Raw genomic sequence first — 14,204 nt, 5'->3', positions numbered from 1 at the left:
ACTGGTGTGTACCACGTGTGTATGTTGGAAGGTGCACACGGAGGCCAGAATTAGGCATGGGATCTGGAGATGTAGACAGTTGTGAGCAGCCTGACATGGATGCCAGGCTGTTTCACGTGACCCTTTGTACACAATGTTTCCAAATGAACAAAAATGACTGAATTAGAAATGTTCTTGTCTGGATAAGGTTTGACATGGAGCCCTCGTTCTTTTGCCTCCTGTGGAGTCTTTCAGATGTCTAGCCCTGGAGCCCTGGATAAGCCTTCATTTATGCTTTGTCTTGATCTGAGTGTTGGTGACTTCTGATTCATATGTTGAACCCTAACATCCAGTGTGACAGAATCTAAAGAGGTGAAGTCTTCAGTTGACAGTAAGTCATGAGACTTCTGATCTCACAAATGAGATTAATGGGTGTTCTAGTTTCATGTCTGTGGCTGAGGTAAAACATTCTGACAAAAAGCAATTTAGGAGAAAGGGAGTTTTATTTAAGCTTACAATTACAAGTTAAAGTAGATCAAACATTGTGTCGAGGTAGGAACTTCAACTAGTCACATCATATCTACAATCAAGAACAGAAAGAAATGAATGCGTACATTCTTGCTTGTTTGTGCTCAAGCTAACTTCTTTGTTCTTATATAATTCTGTATTCTTTGCCTAGGGAATGGTGCTGCCCACAGTGGGCTGAATCTCTCCATGTCAATTAACTTAATTAAGATCATCCCTACAGACATGCCCAACATACCAACCCAACGTTGATAGTCTCTCATTGAGACTGTCCTCCCATGTGATTCTAAGTTGTGACAAGTTGACAATCAAAACTAGCCATCACAGTAAGGAAGCCTTTTAGTCTCTTTTGCCATACAAGGACACAGTGTCCCTCTCTCATTGACTTCTTTCCTCTCCGGATGTTTAGAAGGTACAATCTGTGACTTACATATCATCACAAGAGGATAAAAGGCAGATAAACACTGGGACTCTAAACTGCTTCCCATTAAAAGCATGCTTTAAGTCTGGGGAGATTTTTCAGTGGGTAGTGCTTACATGCAAACATAAGGACTGGAGTTCAAAATCTCATAACCTATGTAAAAGTCATATGTGTTAGGGTAACATATATATTTTATAATCCCAGTATTAAGACAGGAAGATAGGAAATGGAGACAGAAGAATCCCTGGAAGCTTGTGGGCTAGCTATCCTGGTGGACATAGCAGTGAACAACAAAGAGACCCTGTGTCAAACAAGGCTGGAAAATGAGGACCCACAACTGAGGTTGTCTTCTGACCTCCATACATGAAGTATGGCATGAGCATGGCTATACACACACACACACACACACACACACACACACACACATTTAAAAAGAAAAAAAGCATGCTTTCTACACCTTTGTCATAAAACACTAGATTAAGCCACAAGGTCAGAATGTCTATAGACCAAGAGCCCTTATGACTAAGCAAGCTGGTGATGCACCCGAGATGACCACACAAATGACAAAGATAAGGGGATTAGTATCAAGAAAAAATGCCCTTGATAAGCCTCCAGAAGCAACTCATATGGCCGACAACCTGTCTGGGCAAAATCACAGCGTTTTCTCTTCATTAACTTAAAAATCTCAAATTTTGGAGGGAACATGGCTGAGCAATACATGGATAGAGCTTTCACTGTAGATCACTAATGAATAGACTGTAGCCGTTCCCAGGGTAATTTGCAAAAATTCAAGGTTTGTTGTGGCTGAACAACAACATGCAAACAATGACAAAGCAAAATGAACAAAAAGACAAGCGAACAAAGAAACAAACTGTTGAGTCCTCAGTGGAGCCTACAGACATTCTATGGCTGACTAAAATGAAATAAAAGACTTGTCATCTTTGTCTGTCCCCTTTGCTGTCTTAGCCCAGGAGTCAGACTCCATTCCACTCCACTCCACTCCACATGTAGACAGACCACATTTGAGGCTGTAACACAGAGCGAACTTAGCCTGTTGCTTGTTGCAGCAGGCATGGCTCATGCACAGTATCAGCAAGTCAAGCACCCACAGTTGCTCATACTTGCCCTGAGACCAGGATGTTTATGTAAGACGGTGATGCCTCTGGGGGTAACTCAGTGTGTCACTGCTTAGCTTGGGATCTTTGCCTGTGTTGTTCATGGTGTGCAGGTTGGTTTCATTTCCACCGTTTTCATGACTGGTTTCAATCTCTGATGTAGAGGAACAAATCTTCATAGACACCAAGTCTGTTAACCCTTGATCTTGGACTTTCCTGGTACTAGAACTTAGAGTAGTCAATTCTGTTGTTTTTAACTTATTCAGCCTAAGGTTTCTAGCTATAGCAACTGAAACGAGCTAAGTATGCTTTAAGTACAGTATGTAATCTGTGGCCTGTGAAGTACAAGCACAATATGATTATGAATGTGGCCCAACATACTTTTACACACTTACTTAAAACATAATGAGATTTTAAATTTTCTGCAATTATTTTATTTATTTATTTATTTATTTATTTATTTTGGTAACACAATTATTACACTGATGTCAGAGTCTTACCATGTAGCCTTGGCTGCCTGAAACTCACTATGTAGATCAGGTTGTACTTGAACAAACAGCAATCAACCTGCCCCTGCCTCCTGAGGGCTCAGATGAAAGGTGTGAGCCACCACAACTGACTAATTACAAGGTTCTTGAGCTCTGTAGATGACAATGCCATAGTTTAGTGTGAAAAGGCTGGGCACAACCTTAAACCTCTAAGCATATGGATGGATGGATGGATGGATGGATGGATGGATGGATGGGTAGGTGGTTGGGTGGATGGATGGGTGGATGGACTCCCCTTGATCATATTTTTTCCATTAAAGGCTGTGTACTCAGTAGCTGTGAGAACATATTCCTGACACCTGTTCCTGACTCCCTCTCGAAACTAAAGCTGACTTGTTCAGAATGGATCCTTGCTGATATAGCTGCCAGGTTGGGTGGCTGGGGTATTACTGTATTCTGGAGGGCACACCTCAACAAGCCTGACACAGGGATTCCTAACTTAACTGTGCTTCTGTGGTCCCAAGACCAGGACATTTATTCTGATCTATTCTGGTTTCTCTAGCTCCCTGGGAAGCTGGGGACTGGCCCTTTTCTTTTTCTGTGTTTTTAACTCCTGAAGATCAAGCATAGTGTGGGGCCTCCCTGGAGTTCAGAGACAATGGAGACACTCATGAGGCAGACCTACATGTGCTTAGAGAACACCCTAGAATAAGCTGCTAGATGCTTCTGCTAGCTCTAGGTGGGCACAATACCTCAGCTCTGGGTGGGGTTTGATCAAAGGTGACTGACAGGAAGATGCCACCCAAGGTCAGGCTGGAAAACAAAGCCTCTGGAGGCGGCTCAACTTTCATTCCCAGGGACTAAACTGCCACAGCTAATAAATTCCACACCATCTCAGGGAACTGTAGTGGGAAGTTAAGTGGGGATCCCACCAGAGGGTATCCCACCCAGATCCCTGCTTGTGTTTGAGGGGCTGCTCTCAGGGGCATTCTCAGTGAGCTCCCAGATTAGACAAAAATCTTTTGCAGTTTAGATGAGAAATTGTTTGCACCATCAGTAGGTAGGACATCCAGGCTGCATCTGCATAGTGGATTTTACTGGTATTGTGTTGAGCCTGCCCTGACCATACCACACCATAGACCTGTGGAATAAACATGAAGGCCACGAAGCCAAGGAGAGCAAGTCCTGTTACCTAGGATGATGTCTTTGTGGGGTAGGCTTTGAGACTGAAATCATCCTGACTCAGAGCTTTGTCCTACTACTGCCAAGGTGTTTGGCATCTTACTGGGAGCCGCCCCATGTGGGGATGAAGGAAGACACCTGCCTCTGGCATCTCTCACTGTGGGCAGCAGCAGGAAGATGTGGACTATGCCCTCCCCACAGGAGATGCTTAGAGACATCAGTTGTTCCACACACATACTGTGAATCTCCCATGGGACTGGGTGGAGAGGTGGGTAACTGAAATTCAAGTTCATGTATACACTGGGGTGTGATGAAATTCCATTCAAGGGGCTTTCTACTTTACCTCTGTGATAGAAAAGAGCACAAAAGGGTTAAACATTTTATCTAGATGGCTTTGCTTGTTCTGTAGAATTAATGGAAGATAAGCTAAAAGTTCATTTATAAGAGTATTAAAGGATAATTATTATGGAGTAAGTGCAGAGAGTCTAAAGGCATTATGATGCCCGACTTACAACAGAGAGCTGGAAAATAGTCTAAATGCATTCAATACACCGTACCTGTCAGTTCCCCTGCAAATTCCACTGCACAGAAAAATCCCCTTCTTTTTCTTCTTCCTTTTTCCCCCTGTTTTAATTTAGTTTCTGGTTAGATCATCTGTGAACTTATACATTGGGCCCAGTAACTTATGAGTTTGAGGCCAATCCAAATAGATGATCTTTTAATAGCAACAAAATAGAAAAAAAAAAAGATTTTGTAGAAAATCTGCTTCAATCAGATTAGATGGAAAGTGGGTGAAGCTGATTACAGTCTTACTAAAGACAGCGTTTGTGCAGTATTTGTTTAAACAATGGCATTACTTCTCTTTTTAACACATATCCTCTGGAGAAAAATCAGCAATTAATAAGAGGTCAGTTTTAGTTCCCTTCCTAGGCCTGACATGGTACAGGGTGTTATCAGCCATGTAGTGGTGATTATAATCTACATGAGGGTGTGTGTAGGTTATAGTCACACACTAAGTCAGTTTATGTCAACTTCTTAAAAATTGGTGAATTTTTGTTATTTACCGGGTCCTGGTTTATTCATTTGTTTGTTTGGTTTGATTTGGTTTTCGAGTCAGGGTTTCCCTGTGTAGCTGTGGTTGTCCTGGAACTTTAGACCAGGCTGGCCTCAAACTCAGAGATTCCCCCTGCCTGTCTTCTGAGTGCTAGGATTTAAAGAGTAGGCACCACCACCCCAGCTATTTACCAGGTCTTGGAATCAGGATCCTTGAATCCTGAAAGCCAGTCTAGAAAATGGAGACCACAGATGTGCAGTTTCCTTCCTGTTTGCATTGAGCAAGATGTGACCGTCTCTTCTATAATAGCAGGGAGTATACTCAAAGACCCCATTGAATGGGACTTGCTGTTCAGCTATGAGATCGTAGCTGTAGAGCCTGGGGTCCTATCTATCTCAGTTACAGATGCCACCATGCTCTTTCCTCAGCTACTTTGTTCAGTAATTTATTTAAGGCAGCCTTGGGACCACTCATGAGCCTTCTTCCACCCAGAACTCTGAGCTCCTTTCACTCTGTGTCAGGTAATTTGGTCACAGTGATAGAGAATTAACTAATACAATTTTGGCAGAATCCTCCCAACATATATTTGTTGAAGACCTCATTCCCCAACTTGACTGTTTGAAGACAGGGTCTTCTACAAGGTAATTGAGACTAAATTATGTCATAAGAGTGGGACCTTAATCCAATGATACTGGTATTCAAAAAAGAGAAGGAACAAGAGATAAAGGCCACGTGAGGCCACAGTAAGAAGGTGACCATCTATAGCTGTGGAGAGAGGCCATCAGATGGACCTCAGGAGCCCATGACTCCATCACTTCTTGATCATGGACTTCCATCCTCCAGAATTGGGAAAATATACATTTATTTATTAAGATTTATTTTATTTTTAATTATGTGTTATATGTGGGGCAAGAGCAGTATGTGTTCACAGGAGTCAGAAGAGGGTGCTGCATCCCCTGGAGCTAAAGTCACAGGGGACTAATTGTGAGCCACCTAATGTGGATGCTGGGATTCTGACTCAGGTCGTTTGCAAAGAGTAGCACATACTCTTAACTGTGAGCCATTTCTTCAACCCTAGAAAATAAATTTCTGATTTAAAAAAAAAATAAAAATCACCCTTTCCCTCCTGAGTTCCAGGACATCAAGAGCTATCTAGAGAGACCCTGTCTCAAAAACAAAAACAAAAACAAACAAAAGCCAAAACTTGAAGAAGCCCCAAGAATTGGAGGAAGCACCTAAAGGACAGATGAAAGAGAAGAAAAAGTTACTCTGAAAGGTGAGCAGACTCAGCCTCATGGTAGTCCAGGGGTGACTCTCATGACATAAGTTATGTGACATATGATATATGCAGTCTGTCACTGGCTGAAACGTATATGACTCCAGTGAGGGTCTGTATTCTATTTCCTTTATCCAGCCACTCGACAGTGGTTCCTTAGGTTGTCTCTATATGGCTACTGTAGTGAGCATGAGACATAGCTGAGGTGTAACTTCATTCCCTTTGGATACATACCCACATGGGGGACTGCTAGATCATACAGGAATTCTGTTTTTATATAGATATTTCATCTGTGGTTATGATGAGGACTTAGCATACCTAAGGTGTTTGTTTGTTTGCTTGTTTATTTTACGTGTGTGCATGTTTTGCCTGCATATACGTATATATGTGCGCCGTATGCATACCTGGTGCCCTTGGAGGTCAGAAGAGGGTCAGGTACTCTGGAACAGGAATAACGGATGGCTGTGAACTACTGTGTGGGTGCTGGAAATTGAACTTGGGTCCTCTACAAGAGCAACAAATGCTCTCAATTGTTAAGCTGTATCTCCGGCCCTCATACCCAAGCTTTAGCCCTGTAATTTGAGTTTTATCGGCCTTAATTTCAATATACATGAAGAAAAAAGTTCCATAGAAGGTGGGCCTAAAAAAAGTACAAAAATGTGCCCTTTCCAGGCTTGTACCCTTGGTTCTCAGTTGTTGATGTCACAATACAGTATGCCCTTTAAACGAACATTTCTTTAGATAAATTGTTCTCTTAAATTACATAAAATTACGTAAAAAGAAGAATGTACAGTTAGAAACCAAGTTATAATAATAGTATCTTTCAGATCAATAATTTTAAAAGATACCTTTTTGTCTCAAGCTGGTTATGATGGTACATGCTTGCAATCCCAGCACTGTGAAAGCCGAGACAGGACTGTGAGATTGAGGTCAATCTATCTAAAAACAAAATATATAGTAATTTTTTTTTTTACATTATATAGAAGAGTTAGAAACTGTCATAGGGTAATTGTAACCTTTAAAGTTGTGTTGGCTTTTATCGAAATTCCTGTTTCTTCTTATGAGGTTGGCTTACTGCCTTGCATCTCTCCACCTTGCCCTTCGGGACTGTGGACATTTGTTGCAGATGAGGACTGGTGCCCATGAATTGCCTCAGCTTTGGTCTGTCTGGAGGTGTTTTAATTTTTCTGTGCTTTCAAAATTTAAACTAGAACAGTCCCATCAACTGTAAGACTCTCAGTTGTCAGGATTCTTTCCAGTCACCTCTACTCATCTTCTTTTGATTTTTCAAACTTCTGAGGGAAACCTGCCCACCTTAATAATGAAAACCCTGTGGGGATGACAACTCATTCTCATTTGCTGATCTGAAGGATTCTCTCTCATCTTTCAGAAGTTTGTTTTAAGGAGCTGGAGAGACGGCTCAGTGGTTTAGAACCTTGGTTCCTCTTGCAGAGGACGGGGTTCAGTTCCCAGGACCTACATGGTGGCTCACAACTGTGTGTGCTCCTATTTCAGGGCATTTGACCTCTTCTGACCTCTGTCTTGGTTGGTTTTTCTCCTGTCCCATTGGCCACATTTAGCCTAGTGTTCACTAAATGACCACATCTTATCCAATCCAGTGTACGGATCAACATTTAAGGACTTCTGAGACATTCTCAGTTTTTTTTTTTTTCTTCCGGTTATGGCGACGAACTGCCATCAGAGTACTAACTTCTATTTAATTCTTCCCCTGAGATAATGTTGGGCCATGGAGGGGTATCCTGGTTCTTGGGTTGTGGGTTTGGCCATACCCCCAGAACCCAGGCTCCTGTCACAGGTCTAATCTCCATTCCACCTTCACCCTTCAGTCACTCCAGGCCCTAGAGAGATTTACATACTAATAAGGTACCTGAAGGCCAGAGGGTGTTGGGGCTGAGCCAGGAACCATGAGGAACCATGAGGAACCCTGAGGAACCATGGAGAGGTGGAGAGGCTGTTAGTTAATGAGCAGCCGGGCCCAACTTCCAGTTAGAGGAACCCAGAGTATTCCCAGCTAACTACCCACAGCATGGTGGGAGGAGCCCTGGGTTCCCCAGCCATATTTTTTCCTACAGGATAAAGTCCAGAGAAGACCATGATGCCAGCATCTCGAACATCTTCGTGGCCGTTTCTTCCTTTGCATTTCTTGCTAGTACAGCCCTCTCCACAGGACATGCTCTCAAAGGTTGTAATTCCCAGTTGTTGGCATAGGTCTCATTGTGCCTAGGTGTCTTCTGGGATAAGGGCAGGATAAAGCAAGGCATGGCTGCTATGGACACAAAGCTCACATCTGGAGAAGGCCCCTGGTTTTCAGGAAATGGGAGGCTTGTGGGCAACAGTACCACTATGGCTACAGAAAGCAAGAGACAGGTTGTGTAGACAGGAAGGGGCTCAGAGTGACATTTAATCACTGGACATTAACAGGGGACATCTGTTACTGCCTTTCAGTGAGGAAGCTAGGCCTGCAGCCCTGGGGTGACAATATGTTCCAGGCTTTATAATCGCTTGGAAAATACCACTTCTGTAGAAGGTTCTTTCAGCGTTTGTTGCAAATCCTTCTATTTTATTACAGAAATCCCAGGCAAATCCTTCAGTGAGTGGACTTTCTATTAGCACAAAGCTGCTAAGTGAAGAACAAAATGAACAACATAAAACTTAAGCCAGATCCTAAATAATCACACATTGGCCCCAGGACACCAGCCGGGAGACGCTTGCTTCGGACCTCTGAATGCTTCTCTTGACCAGCATGACCTGGGAGGCTGGAGAGGTGGCTCAGTGACTAAGAGCATGCACTGCTTTCGCAGAACACTGGGTTCAGTTCCCAGCAACCCACAGGCAGCTTACAACTGCCTGTGGCTCCAGTTACTCTCTTCTGACCTCCATGGGAGCTGTGCGCACAGCTGGTGCACATATATACATGCAGACAAAACATACATATAAAATCATATTAAATCATTTTTAATGATTTAATGAATAAACAAAGACCTGACAAAAACTGCATCTTGGACATGTGGCCTTGGGACGTTATCCTTCCTGCTTTTCTGTTTCTAGTTCCTTCTTTTTCTTTCAAAGAGGAGGCTTTAATGGCGTACCCACCTTTCAGCAGTAGCTGGAAGGCATTAGAAGTGCAGGGCTCCAAAGCTCAGTCACTCTCCTGAGCTCCTGTAGGTCCACCGGCCACGAGGAAATTGTAAATATATAGTTTTATTTATATAAGTGTGTACATGTCTCTCTGTAGATATACTGTATGTATGCAGGTACCTACTGAGGTCAGAAAGTTTTAGATTCTCTGAAGTTGGAGTTAGAGGTGGTTGTCACTGCCCAACTTGGGTGCTGGGAACTGAACTAGGCAGGAGTCCTTCAGAAGAACAGCAAGTGCTCTTAACTACTGAGCCATCTCCTCCCTCCCAGCCTTCCAGAAGGAAATTCTAAGAGCATTTCCTTTATGTAGCTGTGACCGATATACTTGGGTGAACAACCAACTGAGCAACATGAGGAGAATTTATTGGAGGTAAGTTTCCAGTTTGTGTTATTTTTCTTTTGGTGTTGGAGATTGGAACCCACGATAGTTAAACACACACTCTACCACTTAGTCACATCTCCAGCCCTCTGTTTCACATCTTCATTAACCCATGTTTTCCTGATGGGAGAATGTCATCACTGACTTTTGTGGAAAGAATACTGGAACTCTATAAGACATTTTTAAAATGAGATGGGGGAATCTAGGTGTGTAGGTCGGTTTTGAAGCATTGCTTAGCATGTGTGAGGCTTTTGATCTAATTTTCTAGGACCAAACATAATAAAACCCAATAAGGTGGAGGCTGTCCATTACAGATGACTTGTGGCTCTGTGACACTGGGGCTGGAGTAGTGGCATGTTTCACAGTTAATGCTCTTAAACAGGAGCCATTAGCGTCACTATGAGGCAAGATCAACATTTCGCTCTCACCAGCAGAACATAAGGTATATCCGCGTGCCGGATAAACATCTTCCTAAGGCACAGAGTAGGGACCAATTTCATGAGAAAAACAGCTTCATTTAGCAGGATTAGTTCCCTCGCTTATCTGTGGACAGCTGAAATAAATCTACCAGCTACGTCACCGGTTAGTCAGTCCTCATGTGTACGCATGAATAAGTGGGTATCTGCTTCCCTGTTCATCCAACTTGATGTTATTCACTAGGCATTGCAAGGTGACACATAAAACTAGAAGCAGATTGAGTATATTATGCTGTGTTCAGAACTGCCAGGAACATTTCTAAAGTCTGTATTTTTAATATTTCCCTTCACTTTAGGTTCTCTTGTTTCGTTTTGTAAACAATATCCCTAACAAACTTTAGACATATTAATGAAGCAGGGCCCTCTAAGTCAGGAAAAGTCGGTGTAATCAGCAGTCAGATGGGCTGAGAAAAGTCTTGGTGCTGCACAGTCTCAAAATGAACAACTATAAACACTGATTCAGGCTTTAAAAGCTGATTAAGGGCTCGAAAGATGACTCAGTGGGGAATGTCACCAACCAGATGACCTAAGTTCATTCCCCTGGACTCCCACATGGTAGAAGGAGAGAACCAACTGACTCCTGCAACTTGTCCTCAGACCTCCCCCCACCCCACACGCACAGTGTGGGATGAGCACACACCTCTTCCCAGCACATAAAATGAATGAATAAAATGGAATCTTTAGTTTTAGAAACTTACTAAAACTTGCATTTCAAGATTTCTTTTAACTTTTAAAAATTATTAGTATTACTATTATTACTACTACTGTGTGGGAAACTTAGCATTCATCAGTTAACCCTACTCTTCAAGCCTTAGGCCAGATAAAGACCAACCCTATCTCAAAACAAGGTTTAAGACCAACACCTGCATTTGACCTCTAGCTCCCATGTGCAAATGCACATGTTCGCATATGTACCCATGTACACGCATGTATACAAAGACACCGCTGTGCAGGTGAGTCTCTCTGAAAAAAAGATGTCCAGATCCGTTCACTTCACTGATATGATATCTTAATATCATGCACATGAAAAATGAAAAGAAAGACTAAAGGAGGCTGACAGCTGTCAGTCTAGCACTGCACAGCGTTTACCTGAGCTTGTGCACCTAACCCTAAACGTCTATTTCAAGGAGCTAGGATCCCCCTAGCCCCTTTTCCAGTCTCTCCAGACTCAGCCCTGCTGCAACCTGCTTGCAGGAGCCCCTCCTCCAATTCCATGGCCATCCCCGGGGGACTCTGCCTCCTGGTGCAGATCTAGAGTCCCCTTAGCTCTTTCCCACAGACCCTCTCAGCTTTCCCTTCTAGTCCATTGCCATTCCTTTGTGGCACCCACCACTGACCCACCTAAACCCTCTCTACCAGGGACCCCACAGTCTCCACACTTGCCTGGGATCTAGAGTGGGCAACAGCAGCCAAAGAACAGAATACCCACCAACAAAGATAAGACCAGGTGTCTATACCAAAAAACACCTCAGTCATCATAAATCCAGGTGCCAGCACAGAAACATAAACAGGAACAGGAAAGACAATTGTGTCTCTTCCAGAAGCCAACAACCATATTCCAACATACCCTGGGGGTGGGGGACAATTTATCTAACCATAAGACAAGGACTTCAAAATAGCAATCATGGATTTACTCAAGGACCTTAAAGAGGATATGGACAAATGCCTTAAGGAAGACAGAAGAAACACAAAGAGCTGAATAAAATAATAAAAAAAACATACAAAAGCATGAAAGTACAATTAAAGAAATAGTATCAGAGATATATTTTCCAATAAAAATAGGAGCTCTTGAATCTAATGATTCTTTGAATTATAAACATACTTGTGACATTGTTCAGCTGAACAATAATACTTAATATAATTCAACCCAGACGATAATGCTTTTGAGGCTGGCATTAGACTTCTTCCAATGCTCCAGACTTAGCTTTGTAACCGCTGAGATTATAGGTGTGTGTCACCACCCCTGGCTCCCCAATGTCATTTTAAAATCTGTTCAAATTTTAAAATTTTTGTTATTAATTATTTTATTTATTTACATTTTAACCATTGTCCCCCCTCCCCATCTCCTGCTCCTCTTTGCCTCTAAGAGGGTGCTCCCCCACCCACCTACCTACTCCCACCTTACCCCTCCAGCATCTGCCTCCGCTGGGGCATCAAGCCTCCACAGAACCAAGGGCCTCCTCTCCCATTGATGTCAGATAAGTCAGTCCTCTGCTGCATATCTAGCAGGAGCCATGGACCCACTGATGTATACCTCTTTGGTCGAGGGTTTAGTCCCTGGAAGCTCTGTGGGGTCTGGTTAGTTGATGTTGTTGTTCTTCCTATGGGGTTGCACTCCTCTTCATCTCCTTCAGCCCGTCCCCTAACTCTTCCATTGGGGTCCCTGGGCTCAGTCCAATGTTGGATCTGAGTATCTGCATCTGTCTTAGTCAGGTGCTGGCAGAGCCTCTCATAGAACAGCTATACCAGGCTCCTGTCTACAAACACTTCTTGGTTTCAGCAATAGTGTCAAGGTTTGGTGTCTGCAGATGGGATGGATCTCAAGGTAGGTCAGTTTCTGGATGACATTTCCTTCAGTCTCTACTCCATTTTTTGCCCCTATGTTTCCTTGAGACAGCAACAATTCTGGCTTAAAAAATTGATATGGGTGGGTGGCCCCATCCCTCAACTGGGGCCTTATCTATCTACTGGAGGTGGTCTCTTCAGATTCTGTCTCTCCTCTGTTGGATATTTTGGCTAATGTCATCCCCATTGGGTTCTGGGAACCTCTCACATCCCTGGCATTTTGAGCTTCTAGTGGTTCTCCCGGTTTCCACCCCCCCCCCCCCCCACACTTCTTATTTCTACTCATTCTTCTGGCCCTCAGAACTTGTCTCCTATCTCTTCCCATACCTGGTTCTGCCCTCCCCCTTTTTTCCCTCCTCCTCCCCTCTCCAGCCTAGATCCCCCCTCCCAATGCCTCCCATGATTATTTTGTTCCCCTAAGTGGGACTGAAGCATCTACACTTTGGTTTCCTTCTTGTTAAGCTTCATATGATCTGTGAGTTGTATTGTGGGTATTGTGAGATTTGGGCAAATATCCACTTCTCAATGAGCACATACCATGTATGTCTTTTGGGTCTGGGTTACCTCACTCAGGATGATATTTTCTAGTTCCATCCATTTGCCTACAAAGTTTGCGAAGTCATCTTTTTAAATAGCTGAGTAGTATTCCATCGTGTAAATGAGCCACATTCTTCAGTTGAGGGACATCTGGGTTGTTTCCAGCTTCAGGCTATTAAAAATAAGGCTGCCATGAACATAGTGGAACATATGTCCTTGTTATATGTTGGAGCATCTTCTGTGGTATAGCTGGGTCTTCAGGTAAAACTACTTCCAACTTTCTTAGGAATCATCAGATTGATTTCCGAAGTGGTTATACCACATTGCAATCCCACCAGCAATGGAGGAGTGTTCCTCTTTCTCTACATCTTCTCAAGCATCTGCTGTCACCTGAAATTTTAACTTAGCCATTCTGGTTGGTGTGAAGTGGAATCTCAGGGTTGTTTTGATTTGCATTTTCCTGATGACTAATGATGTTGAACATTTCTTTAAGTGCCTCTCAGTCATTCGAGATTCCTCAGTTGAGAATTCTTTGTTTAGCTCTGTACCCCATTTTTAAAATGGGTTATTTGGTTTTCTGAGAATAACTTCTTGAGCTCTTGTATGTTATGGATGTTAGCCCTCTATCAGATGTAGGTTTGGTAAAGATCTTTTCCCAATCTGTAGGTTGCTGTTTTTGTCCTATTGACAGTGTCCTTTCTTTGCCTTACAGAAACTTTTCAGTTTCATGAGGTCCCATTTGTTTTGTTGATCTTAGAGCCAGAACCACTGGTGTTCTGTTCAGAAAATTATCCCTTGTACCGATGTGTTCAAGGCTCTTTCCCACTTCCTTTTCTATTAGATTCAGTGCATCTGGTTTATTGTGAAGGTCCTTGATTCCCTTGGACTTGAGCTTTGTACAGGGAGATAAGAATGGATCAATTTACATTCTTCTACATGCTGACCTCCAGTTAGACCAGCAATATTTGTTGAAGATGCTTTCTTTTTCCCACTGGATGGTTTTGGCTTCTTTGTCAAAGATCAAGTGAACATAAGTGTGTGGGTTTAT

The sequence above is a fragment of the Arvicanthis niloticus genome, chromosome 2 (assembly GCF_011762505.2).
Source record: "Arvicanthis niloticus isolate mArvNil1 chromosome 2, mArvNil1.pat.X, whole genome shotgun sequence".
NCBI lineage: Eukaryota > Metazoa > Chordata > Mammalia > Rodentia > Muridae > Arvicanthis > Arvicanthis niloticus.
This window is presented reverse-complemented; position numbering follows the sequence as displayed.